Source organism: Alligator mississippiensis, chromosome 1, assembly GCF_030867095.1.
Source record: "Alligator mississippiensis isolate rAllMis1 chromosome 1, rAllMis1, whole genome shotgun sequence".
NCBI lineage: Eukaryota > Metazoa > Chordata > Crocodylia > Alligatoridae > Alligator > Alligator mississippiensis.
In genome coordinates this window covers 286564672-286592180 of record NC_081824.1, presented here as the reverse complement: position 1 = coordinate 286592180, position 27509 = coordinate 286564672, and the positions used below count along the sequence as shown (strand labels likewise).

At 42.9% G+C, this 27509-nt stretch overlaps 1 long non-coding RNA gene across 3 annotated transcripts in view; it reads left to right on the top strand.

Annotated features, from left to right (window-relative positions):
• LOC109280280 (uncharacterized) overlaps nt 1-27509 on the top strand; it is a 150871-nt gene that overhangs the window by 31652 nt on the left and 91710 nt on the right. Inside the window, exons 1-3 of one of the 3 annotated variants that reach the window (XR_002086531.2) lie at nt 11903-12336; nt 12990-13044; nt 26914-26980. This is a non-coding gene — a long non-coding RNA (uncharacterized LOC109280280). Of the gene's footprint in view, nt 1-11902; nt 12337-12785; nt 13045-26913; nt 26981-27509 lie in introns of those variants that run through there. The other 2 variants (XR_002086530.2, XR_002086533.2) reach the window with 2 other exon arrangements.

The following is a 27509-nucleotide window of genomic DNA, read 5'->3' as shown; positions in this document are numbered from 1 at the left end:
TGTTAGGGTTACCATATTTCCAGTTTCAAAAAAAAGAGGACACCTGTGGGGAGAGGGGTATATGATTGTGGGGGCTGCAGTGATATGCCTATGCCCTGCCCTTCAGTCCCAAGCCACAGCCCTCTCAGACCATGCTGGTGCTCCTCACTCCCAGCCCTCAGTCTCCTCATCCCTGTTGACACCCCTCACTCCTGGCCGACAGCCCTTTGGCCCTGCCTGTGCCCTGCACTCCTGACCCACAGTCCCCCAGCCCCCTGGTGCTCCTCATTGCCAAGTCACAGCCTCCACAGCCCTGCTGGTGCCGCTCACTCCTGACCCACAGCTCCTTACCACCCTGGCACTGCCAGTGCCCCTCACTGCCAACCCACAGTCCCCCCTCTCCCCCCCCCAGCCCTGCTGGTGCCCCTTACTCCTTACTTGCAGCCCCCTAACACCCTGCAAGCCAGCCCTGCTGCCCATGCTGCTCCATGCTGCTCCTGAAGAATCCCCCCACCCCTTTCCCCTGTTGGAGGGGCATGTACCTCCCCCACCTCCCCACCCTGCTGCAGCTCTAGCACCAGCAGGCATGCATGTGCATGTGCATACACGCAAGTACACACACACTCATGCGCATGCGCACGCGCACACCCCACTGACAGTCCTCAGTCCTGGCCCTCCCCCACAGACTTCAGCTTCCAGGGCTGTGAGCAAATGCATATGATGCCCCTGCCTCCGATCGGATTTGCCCCCCACCCCAGCTCGTCCCAGCCCCAAGCAACTTGTTGCTAGGGCAAGCTGGGAAGTGCCAGGAAAGCAGAGGCAGAGCAAATTCCCAGACATCTGCTGATATTTTAAAAAACTGCCCGGATGGAGATGGGAGGACCCAGAAAGAGGACATGTCTGGGAAAACCCAGATGTATGGTAACCCTAAATGTGTAATATATGCAGATTTAAAATGATGAAAATAAAAAGCCTGAAAGACTTTATATTATTCATTGTAGAGATCCAATAAAGGGCACGTGGCTAAATATTTTTCATTTGAAGGTTGCTTATAAGCTTGTTTTCTGGAACAGTCCCAGAAAGGTTAACCCCCGTTATGAGATTCTATCTCCAATTTTTTATTTCAAATATTAGTTTTGAATCTCCCCTTGTTATTACATTTTTTCCCCTTTCTTCGTTACTGATTTGTGAAACATAAGAAAAGCAATAAAAGCAGAAAATAACTGAAGGAAGTCAGTTAAAGGAAATGCTTTTGTTTTAAAGATACTGCAGGAGCTTGTATTGTAAATTAAGACAGCAGATGCTGACTTTCCTATATTTAAAGGTCTAAGCAATTTCTTTTTCGGGTTTCATTATCTCAGTTGTTTCAATGTGAACCAAACAAAATCTTTGGCACATGCGGTGTTGGTGAGTAGGCAAGTGCATTCAATCAAAATGATCAAAATAATACGTGTTACTTTTTTTTTTAGTTAAAAGCTGGCAAAAATCATAGTCTGGAGGCAGTTTTGCATTCCCCTTTTGTTCATTTTGCAAGTTTTCTAATTCATTTTGTCTTTGCTATTCTGGGTTTTAATCACATCCTTAATGTTGTTTTAATGCAATCTGTAGATTTAAGGTTGAATTAAATACCTTATGGTTTGTCAATTTTTTGGAGATCTACTCTACCAGAGCTTTTGTTAGTGAAGACTTAATGCAAGCTCTGGGGCTCAGCAGCTCTGAAATGGCATTGTTATATGGGGAAGTGGCAGTTTGCTTTCTATTAAGAGTAAATTGCCTTCAAAATTTGAATAATTATACATGCTTTGTCTTAAAACAGTTAACTTTCATGTAAGATAACACTTGGAAAAGGTCAGCTCATTACTCTGAGTCAATTTTTAATTTGAGTTGAGATTCTTCCAAAGGCACTGGGAAGAAAGTTTTACTTAAGGAAGAAGAAAAGGTAGCGTACATTTACCCCATTTCTTGCTCTGTTCTGCAGGTCTCTGACTCTTATATTCAGTAGCACTTGATTTTGTGGTGCTTTTGGAAAATGTGGGGTCTGATCCAAAGTCTAGAGTAGGGATTTTCAACCTTTTTGGATCAGTGTACCCCTGGCAGCTGGCCGTGGGAGGGAGGTGGGGGGCGGCGCGGGGCCAATACACAGTCGCGCCAGGCACTGTATACAAGCTTCCCTCATGTCTGGCTGGGTGGTGGTGCCAGCGCAGGATGGTGCATGGGGGCACTCCATCCCCACCTGCCCATGCTTACTCTTTAGGGCCTTCTCAAGTACCCCTGGGGGTACATGTACCCCTGGTTGACAAACCCTGATCTAGTGAAACAAAATGAAAGATTTCAATTGACTTGAGTGGCGGATTAGGCTCGCAGGCTGGAACCAGACATGCAGGCAAGTGTGGTTTGTGCACAAAAAAGGTGGCACAAACCACACCAAAACGTGCACGTGCACTGTGTGCTCATGACTGTGTGCTTCCCAGTCTCTGTGTACTGCTGAGCCTCTGTGCTGAGGTACCCTGGGCATTTATAGATGTACTTTGGGATTGGGGAGAGGGAGAGCATCACACGTATCAGTGTCCCCACACTGAAAAATAGCAGCAGGGGCCCTTTAACTAAAGCCCATTGAACAAGCTTTAGTTAAAGTGCCCTCATCACCATTTTTCAGTGCAGGGATGCTAATACATGTGATTCTGGAGTCTGCTGGAGCATGATAATTACCATGCTCCAGTAGACTCAATTAATAGAGTCTGCTCTGACATGCTGTAATTACAGCGCATTGGAGCAGCTTCCCTGCACATATAGGTGTCCCCTGTGCCCCAGCCACCCAGGGAGCAGCATGTAGAGAAGAGGGAGGAATCAGGCATCCCAGAGATGTGCTCTCCCCTGTCTCCATGAGTTTTGGAGCCCCTGTCTCGAGGCACCCTGCCACCTAGCCAGACACTCCCTGGCTGGCTGGGGCACAGTGTGCCTTGAGATAGAGAAGCAGGCAGCCCTGGGCTGGCTGCTCCCCTTCGTTCATGTGCCTCAGCATGGGGACTCCTGCTCATGTGGACGCAGCCATAGAGAGGATTTACAGGCTTCCTGAAGTGCAAAATCTCAGTGCATCCTGGGAGAAAAGAAAGTGGAAGTCTTTGTCAGATTCAGTGTGCACATATTTTAATAAGCAACAAATTGTGTCAGGAGTTTGTAAAGAGGTAGTCAGGAAAAAAATACTTAGAGAATAAGAACTAAATTGACTGTAAAATAGGGAGATAAAAGGGAGAAAGAGATTATCAAATAATTATGACAATAGTCAGCAATTACAGTAGGTGAGCCTAGCAGTACTGCTGACAGTTTAGGTTCTCTGACACTTCCCATTAAAAGTCCCTGTTGTTAGTTATTTTATAACTTTGTCTAACTTTAACTGTTTAAGCTGAAATTTTCCATGTCAGGCATCTGCCTCAGGCTAAATAATTTTGGCAAGTTTCAGCAAAAATGGTTCAGCCATTTGAGAGACTGAGGGCAGGAAAAAATATCTAGCTTTTCTCACATTAAAATGTTTATAAAATCATTTAACTGAAAATCTTATAAACCCCATGTTTTGTGGCAAGGTTTGAAATCTGAAGAGGGGTGGGTTCTATGTAAAAAAAAAAAATACTGATTTAGTAAAAAACTGAACATTTGTACGACATAAGTTTTTGAAAAAACTCTTTTACACATGCATATGAGAGAGAGGCTAGATCTTTGCAACTAATTCTCTAAAGGTTCTCTGGACTAACGTAAAGTCTGAGCAGAAGTTTTTCTGCAATTGCTCCTGCTGGCCACCCAGTTGACATTAGAGCAGTGAGACTGTTTCTGTAGTAGACTAGGACAGGTATAGCGGGGAAGACAGGGGGTCAGTTTGGTTGGGGAAGACTGAGGTTTGGCAAGAATCCTGAGATGAGGGTGAATTGGAAAGGCTTGGTCAAGGAGAGTGGGACAGAGTGCAGGGCCCTTGAGATTGAATGAAGGGGTCTGATGTGGCAGGAAATACATATGCATTGGGCAAAGAGCTGGGAACTAAAGCTTGAGAGGAATGTGTGATGAAGAGCTGGTAGAAGAAGACTAGAACTTGGTGTATAAATTGGGGGAAGATTGAGGGAGATTAGGCTAGGTGATGGGCTGAGACAATGAGCCAAATATGTGTGGTTTGGGTAAAGAGAGAAATAAGACAAAGACAAGGATCAAGGACTGAGGAGTCTGTGCCCACTAGAGCAGTGGTTCTCAACCCTTTTTGTACTGGGACCCATTTGTAAACATTGGCCAGTCTGACCCAGTAAATAGTTTAAGTACAAAACAGCCCCCTGGCCCTGCTGGTGCTCTTCACTCCCAACCTATAGCCCCTATCCCCAGGTGCTAGCTCTCCAGTGTGTGGAGCGAGAGGGGTGTGGGGCACTGGCGGATGTGTGCCTCCCTCCCCCCCACCCCAATTTGTGCACCAACAGCAGGCACAGGGCAGCAGCCTCGCACACTGGCAGGAGCTGCTTGTGTGGCCTAGTGGGTGGGACTCAGTATGGGAAGGCAGAGCGGGCAATGAGAATCATTGCTGCCACTGCTGCTAGAACCCCCATGCCAGCCACACTGCCAGCAGTGTAAGAAGTAATGGACTGGGCGGTGTGGGGGGTGGCACACTACCCTCACCTTCTCCCACTGACAGCCACTCATACGCTGGGCCATGGCTCCACCCTACCACCATGGCCTGGCCACCTCTGCCACTCCCCTCAGGCCACAGCTGAACCCATAGACTTACCTGCGGAGAGCTGTGGAAGCTGCTTTCCATGCTGCCTGGGTTCCACATGCATGTGTGTGCCTGCACATGGACATGGTGCCTTCTGCCTGATCACCCTCCCTCCTCTCACCCCAGCCCCAAGCAGCCCCTTGCAGGCTGGAACTCTGCCAGCCTGCAAAGGGAAACCCATGGTTTCCTATGTTTTTCTCTTTTAAAGGAGAATCCATTTTTAAAGTTTGTTGAACCATTTCTTAAAGATTGTTCATGACCTTTTTATATATTCTGGTGATCTACTTTTGGGTTGTGACCATGGGTTGAGAAATGCTGCACTAGAGCACATTCCTCTCAGCCTGCAGGTTTGTCTATTTCCTCCTGTCACATGGGTCATTGGACCAGCAGAACTCATGGACCTCCTGTGATCAGGAAAGATCTTCTGAAGGTCAGAGTGATGTGTAGAATCCTTTGCTTCCAAGTCCCATGCTTAGTAGCATGTCCACCTAAATGACCAACCTACAAGTTGGAACAAATACACAGTACAGTATAAAAGCCATCATGAATTTATTAGTTTGTTATCTGTGAGAGAGAATTCTGCCAGTAGTCCCATGTCAGGTCACATCCATGGAGCTAGGTATATTCAGAACATCAGTTGCATATTTCCATGGGAGAAGTAATAATATGCCATGGATTCTGATTTATCAATCTCCTGTCTATCACGTCACTTCCCTGCTGTTTCTATGGCTTTTAATCCTTTCTGTGCACAAAAAGAATTAAGGATTTATTTGTTTGCCACTAAACTCAAACATATTCAGCATAAAGGAAGTATGGTTAAAACAGAATGATCGTGAATTTAAAGCAAGTAGAATATGCAGAGCTCTCATTTGTGTGCAAAATTCTTTATAACAGTAAAGGCTTTAATTTTAAACATTCCTTGTACAATCCCTCCCCCACTCCTCCCCTCATGGGGGATGGACGGACATGACATAAAGCAAGAGATTTCTACACCTAGACATTCTCTTGTGAAGCCTCCATATTTTGATAATTTTCTTTGAAGATTTTTATGCCAAATGTACTAAATGCAAAATTTACCCACATTCCTGGCCCAGCTACCCCTCCAGTGTAGGAAGGAATATCCACCCTTTCTACAATTTTAATGTAAAGTCAAGTGAGAGTGGCCTTCTGTGGCTTTCTCTACCTGTTCATATCTTATTCCCAAGTTGCAATATTTTTACATCATTAAAAAGGAAATGATGGTAGAGACTTTTTCCTTACACTTAACGCCCTCTTTAAGAATATTTATGGGGCTATTCTCTATATGTATGCAACTCCCATTAACTTTAATGGGTTTTAGGTGCATGCATCAAGGGATGAATATGGAGTAACTGTGTTTGCAGGAAGGGAATTCTAATGAAATCTCAGCCAGAACTCTGACTAAAAGATGAGGGTGGTGGAATATGGGGGCTTCAATTTCGCACAGTGCCAAGGGCAAAATCAGTACTTAATCTGCCTGGTGCTATTTCTTATTGTAAATGATGATGTTCAAAATTGAAGTTGTGCTCTTACTGCCAGTATATTGAATCTGTGTCTTTTACATTCTGGTAACTGGGGGGGGAAAAACTTGTTTCATTTTAAGCTTTTTTGTCTGGTAAAGTCATTATAAAATGTAAATGAATGCATTGTAAGCCAAATCTGAATTACAAATACCCTGTCTGGAGTTTTGTGTGAATACTATGCAAATTCTGTTCATCTTTAACTAACAGCTATGGGCATGGATAGGATTTTGTCACAAGGCGTTTGCTAAATTATAATGGTTTTGTTAAACTGGAAAACTTCCACAGTTCAGATTAGAATTATTTTTTTAGTTTTTTTGTTTTTTTTAAAAAGCACTACTTTAGGGCAAACATACTTTTATTCCAAAATCACCCAAGTGTGTGAGCATTAAAATTACACATTTCTGAAACTGAAGTCTTTGATCATATTGCATTATCAAGAATAGCAGGGTACCCAGAAATACAATTGCTAAGGGTCTTACTATACCCTTGTTTTTGAATACCAAGGTTGACTTAATAAACATAGCAGTTTATTAATATTTGATTATTTGATTGTGTTTCTGTAATTAAAACATGGCTTCTCTTCTGAAAAAAAAATAATTTGTTTAAGAGGTTATCTCAGCTCTTCTCTTGACCTTATATTGTTCTTAAACTGTAAGTGTAATGAATGTGAATGTGCCAGACTGAGGTCTTGAAGCCTGAAGTCTTCCCTTTGCATAGAAAACAGGGCATTGACAACCAGTAGTAAAAGACCTCTCACATTGTTCCAGGCCTACAGGTTCAATATAGTGAATATGACTATGGATTAATTTTATCTGTGCAGAGTCAGCAAAAGTCTGGTATACTACATAAGTGACAAGTAAACTCTATGTTGAATGTTTAAGTTAAGGGGCACATTGCTCTTGAGTGATCACTCTTGCCCAGGGCTGAATTTCATTTCATTAGAAAGGTTCTTGTCCATATCTTGTAATGTAATGGCTCATGTTCTTATCTTGGCTGTTGTATGGAACTGATACAGGCCACACTGTCATGAATGGGCTGCCTAAAACATGATTGTTCAAGTCTAGACATGTAGTAATGTTTGCCTACACCCCTGCCTCTACACTAGAGTTTTCAAGGAAAGGGCTAAAGAAAACATTTGAAATCTGTAGCTGCCTTATTTGATTCCTGAACCGTGGCCCGAACTCGGCATCTTCTAACTCCTTTATGCTATTACAAAAATTGAAATGTGCTATTGTCGGCAGGTTCTGCCACAAGTTCGTTTAGAGTTTACAGTCCAAATTAACTTGTGCTGTATGCTAGGCTGATACATTATTGACAAGAATAGCTGGATCTTTTAGTTATTGCATAATTTAACAGTCATTCTTCATCTCAGCACAAGGCAAAACTAATTACAAACTGGCTTGTTTGAATAAAGTTTCAAGGCTGTTTTAAATTATACTGTATGATTTCAGATGTTCCACATGAGCACACAAATAAATATTAGAAAAGGTGCATCTGAAATATCTAGCTTGCTAGCCTACTTTTTAGAATGCTTATATGTAAATACTCATAAATACTTGTTTTAAGGGGCCATCCTTAGAAATAATTCCTTAATACTGTACTTTTAGGAGTGATGTTAGCTTGCTTAATGGATTCAGTGATGTCACTTATGAAAAGAACTAAAATATGGTGCTATGGTGTGAACCAGAGTGACAGATGAGTAATCAAAATGCGGGTTAGCCAATAGTTGGATGAATAGTTGAAAATGTAGTTGTATTTCAAATTACAGACTCTAAATAACACCCATCTCCAGCAATGAAGCCATGAAGTTTGTTGTTTTGCAGTTATTGTTTTTTATTTTATTGGCTAGAAATACTGTATCAGAGGACTTCTTGGTATTAGGCTGATATACTCTGTTGTTCAGCTTCAACACAACCTGATACCTTCTGGCAGGTCAATTAAAATAGAACACTGTGGAAGATATAAAAATGAAGATGTCATTTCATCCTTAGTTTGGAACAGAAACACATGTAATTGAGAAAAAAGACAGAAGGGAAATGAAAAAAAAATTCAAACATAAATTAATCCATAACTAAAGTTTATGCTTGCCATCTTACATTACTGTGCATCTAGCAGGACCCAAAGAACCTTGATGCAGATGAACAAGGAGGTGGAAAGAGTTAAAATGATAAGAATAAAATGGAGGTTGGCTCCAAGCCATTTGCCAAGAAAGCTCATTGGAAATATTTCAGAATATCGAGAGACTTGAAAAGTCAAGGCTGCACACATGAAAACAGAATGAATTTTAAATAAAAAAAAAAAATAAAAATCAAAGATACTTTAAGTGCATTCAGGTTAATTTCAATACTGTAAACATAAGGGAATAACCTCTGACTCTAAAGTATTGGACAGATATCATCATTAAGACTAAGATTACCATCCTTTGAAAGCTTAATCATGTACTTAACTTTAAATAAGCCTATCAGTAGTCAGGTGTGGTCTTTACTGTGGCTTCAGGTGATTTACTACATAGCAGGAATGTGTGCCCTCTGTTTGCTCCACTTTTAATACCTAGTAAAATCAATTTACCAAGCAGTAAATGTTTTTTGTGTCTGCACCCTAAAATAGATAGATTGTGTGTAACGTAGCATATCTTGTGAGAAATCTCCCTGAGATCGCCAGTGGTTCTTTTTGTTTGGTGGTCCACCTGGGCCAAGCAATTAGTAGGAGCAGGGTCTAATTACAGAGGATGAGCTAGATTTATCTTCACTGCTTCCACTCTGGCTTATGAAATTATATATATATCCAAGGTTTCTTGGGAGTCTCCTTTGGAGAACCTGTCTTTTTCAGTAGACATTTAGAAAAGACCACCAAATCTGAAGCCCAATTAAAAAAAATAAATTTAAAAAGTAGTGCTGATACCTTGTCTCCCTAAAATACAGACAAGCAGCAAAGGAGCCAATGCAGTCCTTTAGCAGAACACTTGAGAAGGCCACAGAAGCCCTGGCTTGTGCCCTACACACTCCGGACCTGGAAATCTGATCCCTCCTGCCACCGCACTCAGGGTGCTAGAGACAGAGGTGTCAAAGGAAGCATGGAGTAGCATCTTTGGGTTTCAGTGAGAGAAGATGGATAGAGCTATTTTTATGGAAGCAGCCTGAAGAACAGCATGGTGCCAACACAGACACAGTGGGTACATACAAGCATTTGTTGTACCTGGTTTAGGTTTAAGCAACTTACTGTAAGCCACCTAAACCTAACCTGGGAGCCAGGGTATGCAGGTGTTCTCCACTGCCAGGAATAGCATAGGCAGCCTGAGGAAGCTAACTTGGGTGGAGGGGAAGGGCTCATGGGATTGCAGGGGGCTGGCAGGTCCATGGGGGGTTTACCCATTCTTGGGTGAGTGAGTGTAAGTGCTATCAGGAGTGCTTCTAAAGTTATATTCTCATAGCTACTAAGATAATAAACCACAGATAATTTCCTGGGAAATAAAAGAGCCTTCTTATCGGCTTCATAATCAATTCAATAATTTCTATCTTTTTAAGAATAAGCACCAGACAGCCTTTGTAAAAGTGTTAAAACAGAACACAACAACCAACTCTATTGTAAAAGTAGAGTAGCAGTTAGATCCAGACTCTCATGGGCTCTGATCGTCTTCTGGGCACAATCTGGGAGCTGTATAAGGCATCAGGGCTTCAGAGTGCTCAAGCTTTTATTACTATGTTTCTGAAAGAGGCGTAGAAGAAGACTAGAAATGGATGCACAGTTAGTGAAAAGAAGTAGAGTCTATGTGGGGAAGGTGGTAAGCAGTGGTGAGACCAAGAGAAGGAAAACTGGATGATGCCAGAAGAGAAGACCAAGAAATGAAAATATTTGATGGTCAATGAAGAGATGCCATTGATTCAGAAAATAAAGAATGACAGACATTATAGAGGCTATTGAATCCATGGTGCAAAGATTCTGAGCTTGAAGTCCAGGAAGCATTGATACCCAAAAAAGGAACTAGGCTTTTATTACAGTGATATCATTTTGAATTAACACAACAGAAGATAACAATCCCTGACATTGTAAGCTTCTGCACTAACTGCCCAACATTGCTTTCTCCCCTTCTCCCCAACAGATGGGGAACTGAGGTCTTTGCGACCCTCGTCTGGTCATCCCTGAATTCTGCAATATGGCATCATTCTTTGACAGGAACACTTCTCAACATATTCTCTTGCTAGCTCTTTCCATATATATAGGAAAGCCAAACAAATGTACTTTCAGGTAGCTGCTTTTCATCTAAATGCTACCAGTGAAAGCTTCCTTCTTGCCAGCTTTTAAGAGTATATGGCTGCCAGTGTGTTTTTACCATGCTTTTTCTCCCATGAGGAGGTAGCACAGCTTCAGGAAATCCAACTGTCATAACTACAAAGGGAAGTGTATTAAAGTTACACTGAATGAGGCAGTATGCATCACATTATAAAAATAGTACGTGATTTTGTAATTAAGGACACAGTTATAATGTACAACGGAGTGACATTAATGTTGCACGAACAGCCTTAATTCTGGAATCTCCTAACTTTTGAGTGGTTGGATTTGCAACTGTGATACTATTCTTTTAACACTATTAAAAATATACATAACTACTGTACTTACATACCAGAATCCAGATCTTTCAGTCTGATGGCTATAGACTACTAAATATGAACTAACTTCTTTAGTTAGCGGCAGTAGCAGGTTGCAGCCTGACTAGCAGCATTGGCCTGAATCCTCTCCTTCCTGCTATTAAGTGCCTTTGCTGCTAGGGTTAGTTTCATTTGGCTGTGCTGACTCAGTGATGCAAAAGTATCCCATATAAGGAAGGTTAATTGGGCAAGGGAATCCTACCTAATATACTTTTAAGATTACAAGAAAAATGGCTGCTGTCAAAGTTGCACTGGCTTAGCTTGTTTGTCCTTGCTAAAGATTCCCAGTGCTACAGTTGGGGTGAATAATATCACATTGTAATATTCTTTTGACACTATTCAGGTTACTCTCTGAAAAAAAAGTTTCCAAAAAAGGCAGATATTTTCTTTACAATAGTCTAGTTAGCCTCCCCTATTCTGGAAAAGTTATAAAGTAGGGCATTTCTGCTGAACTTAGCGGTCTGTTATCCAAAGTACTCTTTTCCCGAGTCCATCCCTCACACTGTTTGGCAGCATGGACTTGCCTCTCAGTAGGGTGCAGGACCGAAACTGATAATGCCACAGAGGGACTGGCAACTACTAAGGATATGTGAAAGGTAAAAATAAAAAATCAAAGTGTTACTAATAAGTTTCTGTCTCTAATGCTAGTGCAGGAATTCTCTTTAAAAGGAAATTTGGCAATTTTCACTTCGGAAAGAACAGCCATGTGATTCCTAGGAAAAGTCTTGAGAAGCTGCTGCTACATCTGAAGAAGTGGCTTTGACAGATAAATATTATTCTCTTTAAACTTGATCTGCAAAGGGGAAAACGAGATTTGCCTTGTTCAAGGACTTTTCAACTTTAATAGTATTAGCAATATGATGTGCATTAGTACTTGATTTTCCTGAAAGCTTCCATGGAGGACCTAAGAACTGGAATTTGCCCGGGTCCCAGTTGGAGGGAGGTGTGGAAGAAATTAAACTTTGCGTTGTGGTTGTATTAGAATTGGCAGAGCCATCTAGGTTTATTTAAAACTATACAAGTGATCACAGGGAGAGCTCTTAAAGGAACTCTGACCTTTACAAGTTTACAAGCATATTTATACTTCAGACAGCAAGAAAAGATGCAGGGTTTAGACAAAGCAACCTTGAGAGAAACAGAAAGATGTTGATCATTTGTTTGTCACACGTAAGCAGTTTACTTACTTAAAAAAAACACTATGTTTTGGGAACAGTTATCAGCTTCTAGTTTGGCAGAAAGGAGAAGGTTAACATCTGCACACAGACAAAACAAGGCATGAAGGTTTTTCCTTATCTTAGAACATTTTGAAACACATAGCATCAGCATCTTCTCTTCTTTTTCTCTATCTTTGTCTCTCCTCCTAGTCAAGTAAGAGGCCTGGTTCAACTTACTTCCACAGAGGGGAATGCTGATTTTTCACAAGGTAGTTTTTCACCCATTGTTTGTGATTCATTTGAATTAAATAGCTATTAAATGAAAATTCAACTCGACTAAAAACTCTAACTATTGTCACAGATGACATCATAATCCCATTGTGCTATTTCTACTCTTTCAGGAAAAAGCAAGTTAGGATTTAGTATAAGCAGAGGTATAACTAGACACGAGTGCTCTGGGCAGCAGCTGTACATGGGGCAGTGTTGTTAGTGCTTGCACTGCTGGTGGCAGGCATACTAGCTGCTATTTGTACTTCTTCCCTCTGCCTTCCCAGAGGCTGGTTGGTGTGTAGGGCTACTGGGTAGAGCCCTGCCCACTTAAAATGGTCCTTGTTGACACAGGAGTTGGTTTTCCTGGTATGTATTGTGGGAATAAAGCCTTAGAGAAAATCTGAATTTTTAATGTGGAAAATAAAGCACAATTTTTTTTCCTTTGCAGATCATCTTTCAGATAAAACAGTTTTGATCAGTGGGAGACAGGAGGAGAAATGCTAGCTAAGAAGAATAGAAAATATAAAAGAATTTCTTGTCAGTGAGCATTTAATGAGACAACTTAAAATGGGGAATATGTAAATAGGAAATTACTATTCAAAGTGGAGCTATATATTTTCTGATTGTTTTCTTTCTTGTGTTACAAACGAAGTAGCTGGAAAGAACCTTAAACAGTGGAAAAATGGGTTTTGGTCATAGAAACAAAGGTATGTTAACATTTGTGTTTGTTTTCCTCCTTATAATTAAAAATAAACCTTCTGAAATTGTATTTTCATTGTTTGTCTTCCAAAAGGCTTCCTCCTTTCCCAGGTAGGCCTTTTCCTTGTAAGATATATTGATGGATTGAATACTTACTACTATGAGAAATCATCCTGACAATAAGCCTCAGCATGCTGTATACTGATAATTTTTTTTTAAAGAATTCAGGTCTTAGGTGTGGGCAAATAGAGTTTCCATAGATTTTGGCACTGATTTGGTGGTGTTGTTATAGACCATAGTTGGTGACAATATCTTAAATCAGTGGTGGGTGAAATGTTGATGCTTTTTAGATAAATTCAACAGAAGATGTTCTTTAGTTCTTTTTGAAACCTTGAGGAGTCTTGGATCTCATGCAACCTGTGTAGTCTGGGGGAAATTAAGGGCATACACTTCAGTGGCAGTCTTCTGAAAAAGGAAACGTTTAAGGCAAAATCCTCTTTCAGCCTATGGGCTTCACTGGCATGCATGCAGCTTCATAACTGCACTTTTTGGCGTTTACGCACGATTTATAATTCAGCCCTGAGCACTCAACTGTGCATGTACCTACTAAGTATAGGCAGTAGGGCTGAGCTCTGGCTATGCAGCTGCATGGCTAAATAGGATCTCCCAGGCTTGGTAAGTCCTTAAGTACTTAAGGCATTGTAAGTCCCCAAATTTTGCTCATAGAGAAACTATAGCTGTCAGGTGTTGGAGACTGGAGCCCCAATAGCCTAGCAGTTAGGACACTTGCCAGAGGGGGTTTGAAACTTTATTTTCTGCTTTACAGGAAAGCGATTTAGTCCCAGGTCACAGGTTAGGCATCCTCCAGACCCTTCTTAAGCCTACCTCATGAAGCTAGGTTGCCTGCCCACCTCCCCCGCTCCTAACAAGCATCTAAGAGAGAGATGAATGTGTATAGTCAGGAGAAGGAAAAGAAACCAGTGGGTGTATGGCTCCCTGAGATGGTTGCTTACATGAATGGGAGGGAGACCTGAGTTCTAGCCTGGGCTTTTGCTCCCAGTGAGACAGAAATATCTGTAGTGTTATTTATCCAATAAATATTCAAAGCAAGATGCAGGGGCCCAGCTTTGAGAAAGGACAGGCCCAGGATCTTGTGGTTAGAATACTTTGCTGAGAGGCAGCTTCAAAGTCTTCTGAGTGAGGAGGGTCTGTACCCTGGGTCTCCTCCTCCCAGGGCAATCACTAGGCTGTTGGGCTCAAAGATGGGAGTCCCCCATTTTTTATTGGTGTGCATGCTGGACAATATTGTTTGTCCTCAGGGGAAAACTGCAGCTGCATAGCTGCATGTGTGGCATACAAGTGTGTAAAGTGGCAAAGAGTGTAGCCCTTAATTGGTTATGGATATTCATTTTACTTAAGAGATTTTATTTCTGCCATTTTATTTTTTCAGATTGAAGAGAGAAACTTTCATCTAAACAATGAAAGTTTTTTTTAAATTTCATTTTTTGTAGTGTATGATGCCAATATGAGGCAATTATATAACTGAATTATGTGAGAAAAAATAATGAAATGATAAAATCCTAGGTCTCCTAATAGCAAGTAGAAATGTCAGGGGCAGAATTTTCAGAAAGGCGTACCCCCCAAAAAGCCAGGCATTTGAATGGATGCCATAAGGGTGATGGTGTAGTACTTGGGACATAGTATGGATGAAGACTGTTTGAAATCTGAAATTGATGTAACCTTTTGCCTAGAAATTGTTGCTGAGACAGGATTATCTAAAAGGTTGCTGCAAAGAGGAAGGTAATAAATTCTCCATGTCCTCTGGGAGTAAAATAAGAAGTATTGGGCTTAAGCTGCATCAAGGGAGATTTGGTGCGGTATTAGGAAAAACTTTCTAGCTGTAAGGATAGTTAGGCATTGGAATATATTAGTTAGATAGGCTATAAAACCTCCATTGCTGAAAGTTTTTAAGTTTAGACAAATATTTGTCAAGAATGATTTTAGGTATAGCTGATCTTAGCTTGAGTTCCTTGCTGGTCCAGGTTTTTCATGGTTTCATAATTCTATGATTATGTGACACCTTGCATTGTATTACCATAGATAGTGCTAATTTTGCTAATGATATTTCCATCTATGGGATATGTGCACTACACACCTTACTTTTAACTACCTGTAACAGGCTCAGAGTATCTGACCTCCTCCGTATCTGGTGCCCCATTGTGGTCAGACTTGTCTATCAGTGCTCCCCAGCCTCCTCCACCTCCTCTCTCTCACCTACCATGACTTGATCATAATATATATGTGAAGGAGCGAATGCAGCCATGGGAGCGAGTGTGGCCATGGCAAGGAGACCTGGGGAATGCTGCTTCTGAAGCCACTACCATATTAGGGTAGAAGCTCCGAGATTGGAGCAAGGCGGAAAGACGGGAGCTCCAGTGTGGAAAAAAGCAGAAAAAAGAGGAGAAAAAGGGGAAGAAAGAAGATCTACAGGGGGAGCTGAAACTTATGTGAAGGCTTCTTGCATTGCTGGGGAAAGAACGGAGCTCCAAGAGCAGTGGGTGGATCCCTGAAGAGCCTAACACCACGGGACACATCCTACACGGTCGGCCTGAAAAGAAAACAACAAAAAAAAAGAAGAGAGTGAAAGGGACACAGTATTATCACTTCAAGGGGATCCGAATCATTGGTCTCACGCAGGATAAAAGATAGACTCATATGCCAACAAGTAAAGAGAGTGCATCTAGCGGGGTTCGAAGATAAAAGCCTGTAGCGGGTATGGAACCACAGATGGACAAGAAAGAAAGAGTCTTTGTTTATTAATACCAAATTCCATTCAGACAAAGTAATAGCTATAGCATAAGAGTATTAGATAAGTAGAATTACCAAATTGATATTGAAAAAAAACAAAAAAAGGAGAGAGACAGCTTTTGCCTGAAAGTAAAGGAAGGTTGTACAGAGTGATAAAAGTTAAAAATAAAGACAAGTTTTGATTTGAACCAAACTGTGATTATATCATCGAGTGCGTGCAAACATATGTATGGAGAGATGAGCAAGATAACTTACCCATGGTCCCCAGAAACCTCTAATAGAGACCTAATAAGAACAAACAGAAAAAAAAAATTTTTTTTTTGACCAAACAACCCTCCCAACTAGTGCCATCAAAAAAAATTTGAATATAGAATAATAACATCCAAGACATGGCAGGCAGGGACATTGGGGTATCAACAGTTCATTGAGTGGCGATAGGGGGGTAAGAGGAGGCATCCTAAGCCCAACCTCCACAATATATTTAAGGGGAAGCTTCCTCCAGAGGTCAGGGTAACTTGTTTGTTGTATTCTCCTCTTGGTATAGCTCTAGGAGTTATTTCCCTATACCCCAATCCTCAGGGCTACTCCACCCAAACTGCATGGGGTGTACTTCCCCTTTAAGATGGTTCTAGTCATGTTTTATGGCCTATATTGTGGCCTCCAGACATCCTCATAGCCACACCCATGTCTTGCAGATGACTCTCAGTTGCCACTTGGAGGGGATCTCTGGGCCCCAAACTATCACTGGATCCCTGAGGCCCCAAAACCTTTGTCCAGACTTTAGCCTTTCCGGTTTTGGCCCTTTTTATCTGGTTGAATCCCCTCAGGTCTATTGTCAGACCAGGCCCCTCTCGGTCTGCTATCTGGTATCATGCAAACCAGTACAGCCTGTTCCACGGTCAGGTTGTTGGCGACTAAACTGAAGCCCCCACCTGAGCTAGCCTGGGTGAGGAGGGTGTGTGGACACCCAGCAGGACTAAAAACAAGACATGTTAAAGGGTGGATGAGCTCCCTGTGAGCCAACTGCTATCCATACCTGGAGAGGACATGGGTGCCACCAGGTCACTATGCCCAAAGAATCACCAATGATCCAAAGCCGCACAACTAACCTAGGAGGGTTGGTACAGCATCTAAGGTGCCCCAACAGTCACAGCAGCCTCAGCACTTAGTTGATTTGACTTGACCCTCCAGCCCAGGTCTGCTGCCTTGGACCCTAGCTTCCTGGTCCTCAGCCCCATACATCCTTGACCAAAACTAGTCTCAAAACTCTGAATACCCCTAGCATCCTGGTCCATGGCCTCCAGACCTCCCCTACAGCTGCAATGTGGTCCTCCGGTGTTAAATACAGACAAGATAACTGTAACACAGTGGGTTAACCATCCCATTCAGTTACAACTCATCCCAAAGTCCCTTCAGGGCCATAACAATTATCACAGTCATAAGGAGCCAACCTGACTTCCTCAGCCCCATGGCACCTTTTCCCTGGCAGCCAGCTCTGTCCTCCACTCCTTCCACTGCAGCCAGTGGACATAGACTGCCACCCCCAGCCCAGAGACTGGGCTTATCTGCAGCTAAGCCCTGCTCCCAGTCATCTGACCACTGTCCTTCGGGATGTGCCCAGGGGTGCCTGTTCAGCCTAATGAGCTATTTGGATTCCCCTGCCCCACAACCTTCTTTAGCTGCTTAGCAACCCCAGTTGTCAAGGTTTGGGTGCTGGTGCTAACTGCTGCAGTAGTCTGCCCCTGTGGCCACAAACATCTTGCTCTCCTGGGGACTCCACTCTTCCTTCCTACTTCCGCTCCCTATATAGCTAATAAGGTTAGGGTTCCCTGTTACACTAACAATACTTCAATTCATCTTTCTAAGACTACTGTTGAGCTTAGGAACTGTGGGAATTGTACACATGCATGTGCTTCATGAATGAGTGTTTTGGAAAGTGCCTGGCGCTGTGGAGCATGCAGTTGTATAAACAGAGAACACATCAGCACTGAGAAAATGGTGGTGTCGCACTTTTGAACTAAAACACATTGGTGGTGCTTTAGTTCAGAACTGCAGCGCTGCCATTTTCTACGCACTGATGTGCATTTCACTGCTGATACAACTGCACATGGTGCAGTGCAGTTCACATCAGCTTGCATGCAGATTAATCGCAGCTCGATTAATCGAGTCTGGTCTGAAGCGGAGGATCTCCAACATGTTGTGGGATGAAAACATATGTGTATAAATGCCCTGTACTACTATATGCATTTGGAACCTTTCTCTAGTTTTTATTCATTTAAAAAAATGGATTTATGACCTGGGAAAATCCACTATTTAATATACTTTTCCCTTTAGTGTTGGGGGCCAGTTTTTAAAATAGTGTGTATGAATAATGAGGTTGTAAGGTTTAGAATATTCCACTTAAAAAAAAAAATCTCAAAATAACCATCTCTCAATAGAAATTCTGCTGCAAACCATGATTGTTTCTATAGAATGTGCCTCCAATGGGACATTAATTTTTTGGGTTAGAGTTAATCAATAGCACTGTTATGCTGGGATTCAAAGAACGATAATTAGATTTCATGCCTGTTCTAATGGGTTAATATTTCAACCATCATAGTTTTTCTTAGTTTTCAGGATGCACGTAGATAATGGAAGGTAAAATACTCTAAAATAAACAACCTGTGACCTATGTCTTACATTTTGCCACCCATGAGTATGGTGCACAGTAAACTAATCCTACCAATGCAAATTTATTTTGTATAACTTTATTCATACAAGCATTTGTATTTGAATACATTAATAAAAATTCATTTGAATTTTTTCAAGATTATGGTCCAAATATTTCTACAGATCAGTAGCATAAATGAGGGGAAGGCAACCAGAGCAGCAACACTGGACATGCGGAGTGCTGCTCGCACTATGTTATATGATATCTATATTGTATTCCATCCATTATCTTACCAAATACGTTGCAGCATTTTGTTATTCATGTGGTGTTGTTGCATTACAGTTAGATTATAGTAATTGGTGATTAAGAATATTAGAAGCATGAGAATACTGAGACCTGTAGGCAACAGGGTTTGGGCACCTAAGTTCTCAAAGCCGTTTTAAGGACCCTCAGCCAAAACTTCCAGTAACTACCAGTATTTTCAGCTGCCTTTGCTTTTGAATGTCCAAATTACCAAAGCAGGTCCAATGAGTCTCATTTTTAGAGGGAAAGTGCTCTGATTTCCATACAAATCTATTAACCCTTTCAAGATTTGACACCAACAAATCATTAGTGGGTGCCTCTACACAAGACGCCATAATGCGCAGAAGACTATTCTACTGCACATTAGCACATCACAGCAAAAACCATGTTAATGCACAACAGAATTAATCTACTGCACATTAAGCATCACAAAAAACCTGTTAGCTTTTGCTTCTGTGCATTAGTGCAGTCTAATGAGGCTTTATATAGTACCTCATATTAGAGGTACTAAATAGAGCTGCGCAAAATGGCTATGTTTTGATTCAGTTTTGGATCTGGCTGTTTTAGAGGGATAGCGATTAGTTTTGGTGTTTTGGATCACTGATCCATTTCAATTCAGTTGAATCTGTTTCAGAGTTTTGACGCTGTTTTGGTGATTCGGCCATAGGTTATATTGGGGAATCACTAAAATGCCTATCATTTTGTCATTTCTTGCCTGATTCAGATGACAATTGCAAAGATGGTAGCCCCTTCTGAGGGCATGAAGCCTGTCAGGCTTCAAGAAGCTAGGTGCTGGAGTTTTTGTGAAACTGCACCTCAAACTGTTCAAAGCAAAACATGTCACGTGTGTGTGTTAAGGCAGAGTGGGATGAAGACAGCAGAGATGATAGCCCCTTCAGAAGGCACAAAACTTGCCAGGTTTCAAAGAGATAGGTTCAGGGGTTTCTGTGAAACTGCACCTCAAGCTGTTCAAAACAAAACTCATGACATGTGTGACTTTGTGTGTGTGTTAAGGCAGAGTGGGATGAATACAGGAGGGATGGTAGCCCCTTCTGAGGCTATAAAGCTTGCCAGGTTTCAAGGAGATAGGTGCAGGTGTTTCTGAGAAACTGCACCTCAAGCTTTTGAAAGAAAAACTCATGTCACTTGTGTGTGTATTGGCAGAACGGGATGAATGCAGCAGGGATGGTAGCCTATAACAGGGGATCTTCCCAGTGCAGGTGAGATCTCGGCTCACCCACCTGTTTCTGGGCCAACCACTTGCCCCTCTTTCACCTGCCAAGCCTTGATGGAAAACTGATTAATATCATTACATCATGTTAGAAAACCTCCCAGCATAGGTTCCAACAGAGCTGGCATTGGTGTATAAACATTTCAGGTATCTAACTGACTGTCCTGTTGTCCCCTGAGCACATAAGGCCTCTGTTATTCCTTAAGTGTTATTTTCAGGTCCCCAGACTCTTTACTTACCTCTATGCCTTTTTCTCTTGCCCCCTCCCCCTTCCCCCTTTTTCATCTCAATGCCATCTTTCTTAAGATTTGCATTGTTATCATTTATTGTGACAGGACCTGACCCTCAAGGCTTAGTGACTTCACTTATCCTCCCTTAGTCCCTGATCCCCACTCACACCCTGCCTTTTTCCTGCCATGCCTTGATGCTAAATATGATCCCTTGGGGAGACTGTCTCTAAGGGCTGGAGTAGCTCCTTGTGGCTTCCTTCTAAATTTAATCTCTGAGGGCTCCTCTGTCCCACAAACAGTTGCTCTTGGTCCCTCCGATGCACATGCTATCTCTTGGGGCTACTCTATCCCCAAATGCAGTCTCTCCATCTCTGACCCCCCTGGCACTGCTTCTCTTGTTCAGAGCCTTGGCTTTATGCATCTTAGACCTGACCTCTTAACCCTCAGTCTGCCTCTAGCTGCCCCCATAGCCATGCCAATGTCTCACAGGTGTCATTCAGTTGTAATTTTGGGGGCCACCTAGCCCAACCAAATAATTTGTCCCATGAAGCCTTAAGCCCTTGTTTGGTCTTCTGCCTTCTCAGTAGTATTAACTCCCTGATTCTGGAGCTATACTGGAACAGCACCTCTGACAGCTGTGGGGTTTAACAATCCTTCCACTTGCAGATCTTTGGGCCACATGTTCTGATTCTGGCCTATGGGGAATGGATTCAGTCTGCAGGGCCAAATATGTATGATGCACCTGATTTTAGAATGTTAAAATCTGTTCTCCATTTTACTTCCACATTAGTGATTTAGGCCTTGTCCACCGTGGTATCCAATGATCTTGGAAAGTTCATCTAGCAAATACAGGAAGGGGGAGATAGTGTTCAATACCTTACATGATTGAGCTATGAAGTATATGTATTTTCAGCTCAAGGATGAAAATCCTAATAAGGAGACAGTGAGTTCTGTTCCTCTGAAAGTAAAATTAGTAACAGTCATATATATCAAAGAATTCCATCCTGACTGTGTTATGTAGCCCTATCAGAAGTGATTTACCAAAGCTTTTGCAACTTTGCCTGACAAAGAAACCAGTTGGATTTTTTTTGGCTAAATAGAGGAGGAAGATTAAGAATGGGAAATGGACAACAAGTGAGCTAACTTCCATAATTCTCAAAATAATGTTGGAAATCATAATCCCTTATTAAAATATCACATAGGTATGGTAAAATTTAGGAAATATTTGTGAAATGTAAACTTTTCCTTATTAGTGCATCATTTTTACTAGTCCTGTTTTTACTGTTTTTACTTTTGCATTACAAAACTAATGCATTTTAAGTCAGACATACTTTAAAAAGTACAAAAAGCTAAATGCTTAATTCAGAAAATAGTAACAATCCCAAATATTTATTTAATATACTAGAAATTAAATGAAAATTCAGAGGTAAGTCATAGCCATAATCCCCTGTGAGTTATGTAAGTGTCAAGTATCTTTTAAAGAATCATGGCTCATACTAGCCTTTACAGAAAAGGTGGAAATGAAATATAAGGGATATATGTATGATACATAGTCTCCTGGGTTCAGGAAATCTCCAGTAGTTTTGACAAGTCTCCTACTACATTTATGTAGTGGATTTCAAATGTTATGTTGAAAAATTGTTCAACTGAAAAGGTATTTCTTTTCACTTAAAATATGCCTTAAAAGCAGCATGTTTGCATTGCTGTAGTTCGAATTATCCCCACAAGTAGACAGGAGGTAAGCATTTATTCTTGATAAAACATAAATTCAGTTGCAGTAATATTTGTCAGGATTTCTTTAGATAAGACTCCTTGTACCCATAAGTATTGTAGGTATATGCTTCAAACAAGTGAAATACAATAATTTAAAATAGGCAACCACAAAGAATCAATGCCATTTCAGGAAATTCTTTGGTGGCAAAAGAGGACTGAAAAAATTATTAGGTTTTCATGTTTTTAAATGGTATAAGTTGTATCTGAAGCAGAAAATGAGCCCTAGGCAATTTCTCTTGAATAAACTGCAGGCATTTTGGAATCAAGAGAAAATATAACATACTTCAAACACCTTACAATTCAGGCTAGTATTCTAAATTCTGTATTGCTGTATGTTGTTGTTAAGTTTCTAGCTTTCCAATATTAATATGTACCAAATATGTTGCTGCTGCTGAGTTTATATTACAGTGAAGAAAGATACTCTACTAATTTCTTGTGGTTTTGGGTGGTAAGCTTGCTGGTTTTGAAGCTATCCCTTTTTAAAGGTGAGAAATACCTTTTCTCAAGTTTAATAATTTTTCATCCTAGTTCTTTACTGAAAGCACCAAGCCCAGTACACAAATGTCAAAGAAACTTGTCAAATTCAGTGGAGATTATTCTGAACACTGGAGACTCAGGAGGTACAATAAGTCTAGTCATGATGTATCTCAAAATGTTTTGAAATGCTTTTAATGTTAAACAGATGAATACAATAGGAGACAAGTCATCAGAAACTTCTGGCAATTTTTCCTTTCCTGCGAACAGAAGATGATAGTGATTTTACAGCAGGGGTGGGCAATTATTTTGGGCACAGGGCTGCTTACTGAGTTTGGGCAAGCTGTCAAGCATTTAATGGGTAGCCCCACCTCTTGACAGGTACCCCATCCCTTGGCCACCATCTTATAAGCAGAAGTCCCGCCCCCTAACCCCTGACCTTTGCCACCAGAAGTCCCTCGCCTTACCCCTGGAAGTACTCATTTCAGCAAGGGGTTTTGACATCTTGGAACCAGAAAAATACAAAATTATATTCTAAAAGAAAACGTCTACAACATTCATTAATTTGATTTCAAAAAAATATTTTTCTCCTGATTTGTGTTTGTGTAGTGTACTGAGAGGTTCACACAATAACTTAAAATGAAGACTTACTCTTGTATGTTGTGAGGTGTGCATTAGGTTTGTGGGTGGCTGTGGGTGCATAGGTATGTAGGGTGTGGGGGAGGGTGTGGATAGGTTTGGGGATGTGGGAGCATGTGGGTGTCCCAGGGGAGCTGGGGTTGCAGGAGGGTCCTAGGCCAAAGGAGAGCCCCACTTACCTCCCGCAGAGCCCGGAGAGCCGGAGGAGATGTGCGCAGTGAGACCGCCATTGCAGATAATTAGCCACGTGTATATTCGGCTGCTGCTGAGGAGCGTGGGCAGGAGACGCCGCCCGGTGGAGATAAAAAGTGGCTCTGACGATGTGGAGAGGCGGCTGATGAGCAGAGGCTTGAGGGGAGAACCCTCACCCGGAGGGGCTCAGCCGCCACACCCGGCAGCGTGGAGAGTTGGGAGTGAGCCTGGAAAGGCTCTGACAGGGGAGCCAACAGGCGGCAGTGACGCCGAGAATGGAGCCAGCAGGAACACCAGCAGCAACTTTAGCAGAGAAGCCGGCAGCGAGGCCGGCAGGGGAGCTGATGGAGTTGGTGGTGACGCTGTCAGTAGAGGTGGCAGCAGAGCCAGGAGTTACGCTGGCGAAGGAGCCGATGGAGGCCACAGTGACAGCACTCGTGCTAGACCCGGCAGCAGCACCGGCGGAGAGACCGGTAGCAGACGTAGGGAGAGAGTAACGTCGGGGGCACGCCAGCACTGAGAGCAGAGAAGGAACCGGCATTAAAGCTTAGGAGAGGAGGTAACTGGGGATGTGGCCAACGGGGCCTCGTCGGGCCACACCAGAGGGCGGCCGAAGACCCAAAGAGGGACCTGACAGGTGACCTACGTGGCCCACTGCAGCCCTAGGAAAAGGCGGGGACTCAATACCTGAGTGGGGTGGGCCACCGGGGCTGTGGAACCCAGGCCCAGGGGAATCCACGTGGCCCATAGACCAGAGGCATCCTTTGGGGCCTCCTGGCCCAGTAGCTTGGGGCCTCAGTTGTCAAGGTGGTGGGATTGGCACATCATGTCACAGGGTGATCAGTATAGGGCGGTAGGGAGTCGGATTGGAGGGACCAGGTCCGAGGACTTCGAGGACCATACACCAAGGCCTGAAGACTCAGGCACGTAGCTGGCAGGCTGTGGGCAGAGATTGGGGAGAGCGGAGAATGCCAAAGAGGCCCGAAGATCGGCAACCCAAGGTGGTGAGTGGCCGGGGTGTAGGGGAAGTCGGAGCACTGTGAGTGCCCGCCAGGAGGCATGACGACCCTGGAGGCTGCCCCAAAGGAGAACCCCTCCACTGAAGTAACGTTCCAAGTCATGGCAGGCGAGTTAAGGGGACCCCTGGACGTCAGCAGAGGTAGCCTGTGGGGTCCACCCGTGAGCCCAGGACAGGCGCGGTCCATAATCTGGGCTAAGGCCGCACGGGAGTGCCTAATCGAACAGAGGTGGGCACAGTGGGTGTATGTGTGGATATGTGGGTGTGGGTGGGTATGGGATTTGTGGGAGAAATTGTGTGGGGGAGGGTGGCTGGGATGTGTCAGGGGGTCTGCATGTATGGTAGTACAAGGGGGCTGTGGGTGCATGTATTTGGTGGGGTGTGCATATGGGACTGTCACAGGCTGGCTAGGCGCTGTGAGTGTATCAGCCATTAGGCTGCTGGGTTCAGGATCAAGGAGGTGAGTCAGGAGTGAAGTAAAGGCAAATTTACTTATAGCTTAGCATACAACAGTTCACAGAAAGGTTAATGCGATAAACAGATAGTACAGTAATAAAGAACTAACAGTGAATGATAACAACAGATAGACAGAATGACAGAGTCCCACATGGGGTTGGCAACTTATCGGTAGTCCCTCTATGCCAGGTGCGCGCCAAGTTGTTCCAGCAAAGTCAGATGTTCCCAATCAACACTGTCCGAGGGGTCACTGGGAAGATCCCTGGGTCAGGATCTGGTCCTCACTCACACTGGGAGTCCGGGGTCCAGGTGTGGTACAGCAATGATCCTTCTGTCCCGTCCTTCATGCTGGTCACCTGACATACGTGCTTCTTTATAATTTATCTTATGCTAATCTGCTGGCTTTAGAGCCACTCACAATCTTGCCCTATAGCTGTTATCCTATGGGATCAAAAGATGTTAGAAATTATCATGAAAGGTTACCACCCAAACTTGGGTCCACCCAATAAGCAAATTACACCACATTACTTTGAGGTTTGAAATTAGCATTACTCTGCCCTTAGTTTCTTATTCCTGGACTCCTTGGAATGTGCTAATTATGTTAGATGGTCAGATCTTGTTATGGCTTGACCTTTAAAAAACCTGTTAGATCAGCTAATCTTGCAGCTCTGCTTATTTTTGGGGCTCAGTGGTCCCATGATCAGTGCAAACAGTTAGATTCAACACTTTGGTTAAATTGTGACAGACAAATTCCACTTGCAGGTTGTAAACTTGCAAGCTTTGCATTAGCTAATCTTAACTGCTTATACAAATGTCGAATGCCTTCAGGAGCATATATTTATTGCTCATGATAGTAACCCCTCTGGTTCTGGCTACCACATGGGACACACCCTATGAACACACACACACACACACCCTCTGCCCCTGCCTACACACACACACACTCTCTGCCCCTGCCTAAACACACACACACTCTGCCTACACACACACACACACACACACACACACACACACACACACACCCTCTGCCCCTGCCTACAGACACGCACCCTCTTCCCCTGCCTACAAACACACACACACACACACACACACACACACACACACACACCCTCTGCCCCTGCCTAGACACCACCCCTCTTCCCCTGTCTAGACACACAAACCCTCTGCCTCTGCCTACACAGACACCCCTCCTCTGCCCCTGCCTACACACACACACACACACACGCACACAGACACCCTCCCGCCCCTGCTTATACACACACACACACACACACCCTCTGTCCCTGCCTAGAAACACCCACACACACCCTCTGCCTAGTCCCCACCCTCCTTTAGGAAGAACTTCTTCACAGTTCGAGTGGCCAGGTTCTGGAACGGGCTCCCAAGGGAGGTGGTGCTCTCCCCTACCCTGGGGGTCTTCAAGAGGAGGTTAGACGAGTATCTAGCTGGGGTCATCTAGACCCAGCACTCTTTCCTGCTTATGCAGGGGGTCGGACTCGATGATCTATTGAGGTCCCTTCCGACCCTAACATCTATGAATCTATGAATCTATGCCCTGGTGATGCAGCCTGGGGCCATGTGGTGCTGGAGCAGTGCGGCGGCAAGAAGGGAGGGAAATGGCTGGGGGTGGAGTGGGCCGGCTCTGTCCTGCCAGCTCCTCCTGGGTCTGCCCCTGTCTCCAGCCGTCTTTGACAGGCAGACAGGAGCAAATAAACGTTAATTTACTAAAGTTTTTAGGGGCCCTGCAGGCCAGACAGAATGGCTTGGCAGGTTGGAATCAGCCCACAGGCTGTATTTTGCCTGCCCCTGTTTTAAAGCCACTTAGTGGGGAACAAATGGATACACCTTTTACAAATGCAGCAATATATAAACCGTTTTCCTGGTTTTTAGTTGACATGCCAACTTGTGGTCTTCAACTATTGAATCAAGCACTAAGAAACTGATTCATCAGAGGCTGAATAGGATGAGGGGTACTATCCAGTGGTGCATTGTGTGCTGATTGGGTAAATGACCCTTTCAAATTTTATAGAGCATAAGCTTTCATAAAAAAGTCTAACTTTTCTGATTGTAAAAACACTCTTTCAGAATATGATCTGCTTATAGGGTGGTTTGTGAATCTGAAGATGGATGAAAACTGTTGAGGAATGTGAACTACCACCTTTCAAGAGAGGTTAGTAATGCTGAAATGTAATTATTACATTGTAGATGTTAGCAATATTAATTATTCTTGATAGCAGACAATTTTAGTAGAAACATCAGCCTATATTTTTCCCTAATATGGCTCTTAGAAAGCTTTTGATGTACTTTTATGAAGTTATGCATCTTGGTAAGAACACTATTTTTATGTGTAGTAAAGGGAAAGTGAAAAAATACCATAAACTATTCAATCAGCTAAAATCAGAGTTCTCTTCAGTGGTATCCTAGTTTTTTATTCACTCCTATTAATGACACAGTTTGTGTGAGTGATTTTTTATGCTCAAAAACAGTAATGGAAACTGCAAACAGTTAATTCTTCATTCAGATATGTATTTGCATGAGTATTTATGTTGGTAGTGTTATAGTGATGTTGCAGCCATTGTGGTCCAGGAATTATGAGAGAGACAAGGATTTCTTTAGGTGACAGCTTTTATTAGACCAAGTGCTTAGATGGGATAGAAGAAGACCTAAAGATGAATGTCACCTGTTCAAAAGCTTGCCTA